Source organism: Ailuropoda melanoleuca, unplaced genomic scaffold, assembly GCF_002007445.2.
Source record: "Ailuropoda melanoleuca isolate Jingjing unplaced genomic scaffold, ASM200744v2 unplaced-scaffold8445, whole genome shotgun sequence".
Lineage (NCBI taxonomy): Eukaryota > Metazoa > Chordata > Mammalia > Carnivora > Ursidae > Ailuropoda > Ailuropoda melanoleuca.
The window spans coordinates 1-5,978 of record NW_023253820.1 but is presented as its reverse complement, the minus strand read 5'-3'; the positions used below and the strand labels follow the sequence as shown (position 1 = coordinate 5,978).

At 43.8% G+C, this 5,978-nt stretch overlaps 1 pseudogene; it reads right to left on the bottom strand.

The window, feature by feature from the left end:
- Positions 1 to 2,277: 2,277 nt before the first annotated feature.
- LOC117800855 lies at positions 2,278 to 3,215 on the bottom strand (annotated as a pseudogene).
- Between the last annotated feature and the right edge of the window lie 2,763 nt (positions 3,216 to 5,978).

The following is a 5,978-nucleotide window of genomic DNA, read 5'->3' as shown; positions in this document are numbered from 1 at the left end:
AGTCCGACTGACATTTTGGGTGTCTGCAATCACGCATCCCCTGAGCTGTGGGTGTGCACCCCACGCTCATCAGAAAGGACAAGAGCTGGAAGAGTCCATGAATTCCTCTAGAGCATAACAGTCGTCCTGAGCTCCAGCTGCTAGACACAGATGGAGTCAAATAATGTAGCCAAGCCTTGGGTACAATCCCACAGCCATGCCGCAGTTATTTGTGAAAATACAGATGGAGANGTATTGGTGAAAATACAGAAGGAGACTGTCCAAATATATTGGTGACAATTTACACAACCCTGGAATCTGTTGTAGACAAAGCATGGAGAGTGTGGGGAGGCAGGTTCCTAACATTAGAAAAATTACATGGAGCATTCTGAACTTGTGTTTGGTTTGTCAAATGAATTTTTTTTGGCATGGATCCCAGAGGTCTTTTTTCTCTGTAATTTATTTCCAGGAGTTGTGAACAGGAAATGCTGTTCAAACATTCACTTAAAGGAAGTGAACCTGTTTTGCCCCAGGGCGCTGTGTGACCTCAAGAGCAGAGAAGTTGCTCCCCCAGAACAACAGGCTGTGGAACTTCATGAGACCCTGAGGGCTTTTGCACCAAGGAGAGATCATTTGAGGGATTTTAAAGTAACCATTTGGATATAACTGTCAGGATGTGGTTGAAACAATGGAGAGCGCCTAGGGGCTCAGTAGGTTAAGCATCTGTTTCTTATTTGAACTCAGCTCCTGACTTCAATGTCTCAAGATCAAGCCCCACATTGGGCTCTGTGCTCCGCCCATAGTCGGGCTGTCCCTCTCTGAGCCCCTCAGTCCCTCCCCTGCCCAGTCTCTCTCTCTCATAAATAAATAAATAAATAAATAAATAAATACAATCTCTAAAAAAGAAACAGAAATATGATGGAGAATGGAAATCTGTCACCATTGGGGATAAACAGTATCACAAAACTGCTTTTCCGCTGGCACACATGCAGCATCACTGTACTGTCAAGAGAAACCCCAGGGGTGGATTCCAGTGGGAATATTGTGATGCTGTCATTGATCCAGAGAGCCCCTGACCGTGTGCATAATCTCCCTGTCTGTCGTTTCCAGCCTCCAAGCACTGCCTCTGTACGAGGTCACTTGTCATGAGCACGACCAGCTCATGGGGTGCAAGGCCCTGGAGGAGCTGGTCACTGTCAGGATAGGGAACAGCACCCTGGTTATGCGTATGTGTCCGGTCCCAGACACTGATACACTTACCTGTATGGGCTACGAGTTGGGAAAACCTACCAGAAATCAGAACCATGTGTATGAAGATGGCATTGCAGAGCTCCAGCCTCCGTGGGAAAGTACACCGTGTGCGACAATACATGCACACAACACCCAGATCCATACCCCAGACACGTTTCTGCGCAAGCTGAGCCCGAGGTAGGATCGGAGGGCTGCCCGGTCAGACTCAGTTCTTCTGGGATGTTTGCGTTCATCTCTCCTAATTCAGATTGTACGACAGCACTTCAAACTGAGATGGCTATTTGTGAAGGTCAGACACATGGAGATGTTTAATATTATATACATTGTATTTATTCTTCACATTTCCTTCTAGTGAATTCAGCAAGCTCCAGAGAACATGGCATTTCTTGCGAATAAGAGGTGTATCTAATAATAGAGCCATGATCACAGTGCAAGAATAAGTGACATGCCTCCAACAGGTTGCCAGAGAATGCTAAAACGTTAATATTTCTTAGTGTTTTAGTGGTTCATATTCTTAGTTTCCCTATGCCTTTATGGTATGCTCCTGAATGTCTTCTTCCAAGTAGAAATGAAACCATGTTCCCATATGGGGGAAAAATCAGGAAAACCTGTGGAGCTCTTTAAAATGACAACACGACACAGATGCTCTCGGACACTGAGCAGCATCCCTGGCGGCTGCAGGAATCCCTGGACTTAGATTTTGAGCACTCACTGTACAAAAACACCAGGTAAGGGAATTCCCTTGAGAGCTGTCAGAGGAAATTTTAGAAGACACGGGGAGGACAAAATCAACTTCTTTTTTTCTTAAAGCTTTCTTTATTTATTCGTAGAGAGAAAGAGACAGAGCTAGCAGAATCAGGGGCAGAGGCAGAAGCAAGCTCCCCACTGAGCAAGTTGCCTGTAGTGGGACTTGATCCCAGAACCCGGGATCATAACCTGAGCAGGAAGCATATGCCCAACCAACTGTGCCACCCAGACCACTAGGTCACAATCATCTTAAATACCCTGGTATTCAATGTCTTCCATCATAGGGTCTTTCCCTTCCGGTCATCTAGAGTCACGGCCCCTGCAAAGCACCTTCTTCATTGCTCCCATCACATCCTTGTTCCGCAGTGTATATATGACGGGGTTGACCATGGGGGTGACGATGGTGTAGAACAGAGAAACGAACTTGCCCTGATCCTGGGAGTAGTTGTTGCTGGGCTGGAGGTAAGCGTAGATGGCCGAGCCATAGAACAGGGAGACCACCGTGATGTGGGACCCACATGTCCCAAATGCTTTCCTCTGCCCTGCAGATGACTTTATTCTTAAGACTGCCCTGACAATCCGCCCATAGGAGACTGTGATTAATGCCACAGGGACGAGGAGAATGATCATACCGACAAAGAATATCTCAGACTCAATCACAGTGGTGTCAACACAGGCAAGCTTGAGCAGTGGGGGGACCTCACAAAAGAAATGGTCTATTTTATTTCTCCCACAAAGTGGTACAAGGAAGGTGAGCGCCGTCTGCAATGAGGAGTTGGCAAAACCAATGACCCACGATGCGGAAGCCATGAGGGCACAGAGACGGGGGTGCATGACCACTGTGTAGTGCAGGGGCCTGCAGATGGCTGCATAGCGGTCAAATGCCATGACCCCTAAGAGAATGCACTCTGTGCCAGCAACCCTAGAGAAACGAAGAGCTGAGCCACACAGCCGCCAAAGGAGATAGACTTGTCTGCTCTCCTGAGATGAACCAGGAGCTGCGGGACAGTGCTGGTCGTGTAGCACAGGTCCAGAAAGCTCAGGTTGGAGAGGAAAAAGTACATGGGAGTCTGAAGATGGGGGTCCAGGTGGGACAAGGCAATGATGGTGGTGTTTCCCAGCAGTGTGAACAGATAGAAGATCAGAAGAACCACGAAGAGGACGAGCTCCAGCTGAGGCCGGTCTGAGAAACCCAGCAGGATAAACCCAATGAAAGAACTGCCATTTTTCAGTTCCATCGTCTTTTAGCACATATTTCCTGTCAGGACCGAGCGTTTAGCAACTTTTAAAAGAAATCGTCAAAAAAATAAAGAGTTGGCTGGGAGTAGATCTTTCATGTTAAAGACAGGGCTGTGGGTTTTATCAGTAACTATTTTAATAAATGATGTATTCAGTAAAATTGACATAGTTCCTCCCAATACAGTCCATGTTATCACAAAAATATGTCATTAATATTTGGTATAAGGTAAATGAAATATGGGCCCTTGTTTTGGCATCAGTCATAGGTACAAAAGGTCTTTCAGTCTGAGCTCAATAATACTTAAATGACTATAAGTATGTACATAGGGGGTGAGGGAAAAAGGGGGAGAGCCATGAGAAAGAATTCAAAAGGAGATGCAGACAGAGGGAAGGTCGTTACGGTAAATACGTATCTCGTGATTGTACACACACTTCACAGGCAATAGAATAGAATACAATATAATCTTGAAATGCAGTCAGAATCGGGAATTGAAGACCAAGATTGTACTTACACTAAAAATTCAATTACATTCGAAATATCACTATTGGTTCTGCACAGAAACATTATAGCAGAATTGACTAATGTATTTATGAAAGCTGCACCATCTTTTTTTTTCTGTATCATAGCAAAAAAAAAAAGTACTAAATCACAGAAAACGAAAAACATCACCACCCAAATACAGCTCCTAAAGAAGCTTAAAATTACTGTACCAATTTAACAGGAACTCCAAAAATCCATTGGCCTGCATATCCGTGGAAATCAGACCCCAAAAATCCAGTGGCCAAGACTTTCCTCTTCCTTCCACAGATTTCTGTTTCACACATGAGCAAGCAGAGCACGTGAAGTTCCTGTAAAAGGCAGATGTAGTCACGGTAACATTCTAATCAGAATAAACATTTTACAAGTTATCCAGTTGCGTAATCTATGTACACAGTGTAATGCTTTCCATCACTCCGTATGATAAAACAATTAAATAGATAACTACATGGAGATATGGACAGATACATTCTCAGAGCAGAGCAGGTACCCAAAGCACTAGGATGGAAACCTTGAAGTACTAAGGGAAAGGATAACGAAAATGATATTTTCATATTATACAAGATCTCAGACATCTGTTGACCTTAGGCTAAGTATCCCCTTTCTGGAGCCGGTCAGAGTCAGTCACACTAGATCAAGCACGTGGCCAGCTCTCAGGTGAGTCTGACGACCACTGTCACCCAGCTGCTTAGTACTGAAGAAACACAGTTCTGTCCCAACCAAACGGACATCGGAGAATGACTATTTCAGTTCTATCCCGTTCAAATATTTACACAGTACATTTTAATTCTTCTAAGACTTTTTTTAAAAAGATTTTATTGATCTTAGAGAGAGGGAGAGCACGTGAGACAGAGCTAGAGAGAGCATGAGTAGGGGGAGGGGTGCAGACTCCCCACGGACAGGAGCCTGAGGCGGGCTCCATCCCAGGCGGCGGCATCGTTAGCTGAGTGGAAGGCAGATCCTTAACGGGTGAGCCACCAAGCGCCTCTGCTCTAAGACCTTTGGAATCTGAATCAGAGTAGACCCACTGACGTGTGAAAGAAATGGATACAAAACTGGCATAAAATAAACGGTCACAAAATCTGAGGAGGACAAAAGTAGAATGTTAACTCGTCCAAGGAAAGCACCGATATACTAACGGACCATTGGAATAAATGATCATCTATTTTAACATTCCCCGATCCATAAGGGCTAAGAAGGCGTGTGAGAAAAGATAAAACCCTGGTGAGATGAACTTGTGCAAACGATTCGTTGCTTTACAGGATTATACGTGAGTGTGTGTGTGTGTGTGTGTGTGTGTAAAAGAATGCTGAATGATTATCTAACAGGGATAATAGTGAATATGATTTCTAGGTTGAAAATAACACTTAAAGGAGATGCCCACCAAAGCAGAAAAAAGAATGTGATTGTCTCTCTGTGTTATGATTGCTTCCAGTGCCTTCCTGGAGAGCACCCGGAGAGGGAACTAGAATACTCATGTCATAGACTCTCAGCTTACTTTTACTGTTTTTCTCATTACATTCAGGAAAACTATTATCCTTTACTGACACTGCATATGGGAAAGACCAGGCTGTGCATTGCCTTCCCCCATCGAGTCTCAAGAGCATGTTCTGCTGACCTGGGTCACTTTGTGCCCCGCCTCAGAGCGCAATCTTGTGAGACAAAGAATGTTTGCACTGACGTTAATGAGAAATTCCATTTCATTTCCTTCTTACCAAATTTAAAGAATTGTGTGATTAAACTAAAACCATCATCTATACATAGGTAGGTATCAAATGACTGAATGCAGTGAAGAGGCATTGATTCCTCTTAGACAAACTATGTAAATAATTCTGGCTGGAAATAGTAAACACATCTATCCTAGCTAAGGAGCACAGAATGGTGTCTCTAGTAAACTATCATGACAGGATATGGTACAGGAAAATCCAGTTACAAATCCACACATAAATTATTACTTTGTATTCAAAAAATAAATACTTGAAAAGAGCACACATTATATATACAGAGAGAAAAAATGTTAGTAGGTAAAAAAACAGTAAATAGATTCTACAAAACAAGAAATGGCATACTATCTAATAACGTCAAAAAAGTGTATAACGGGAAATGACATCTCACAAGAACACAATTCTACAATAACAATTAAGAGAATGGGCATCAGGGAGGAGGTTAAGATGGCGGAGGAGTAGGGGACCCCTTTTTCAGCCGGTCCCCTGAGTTGAGCTGG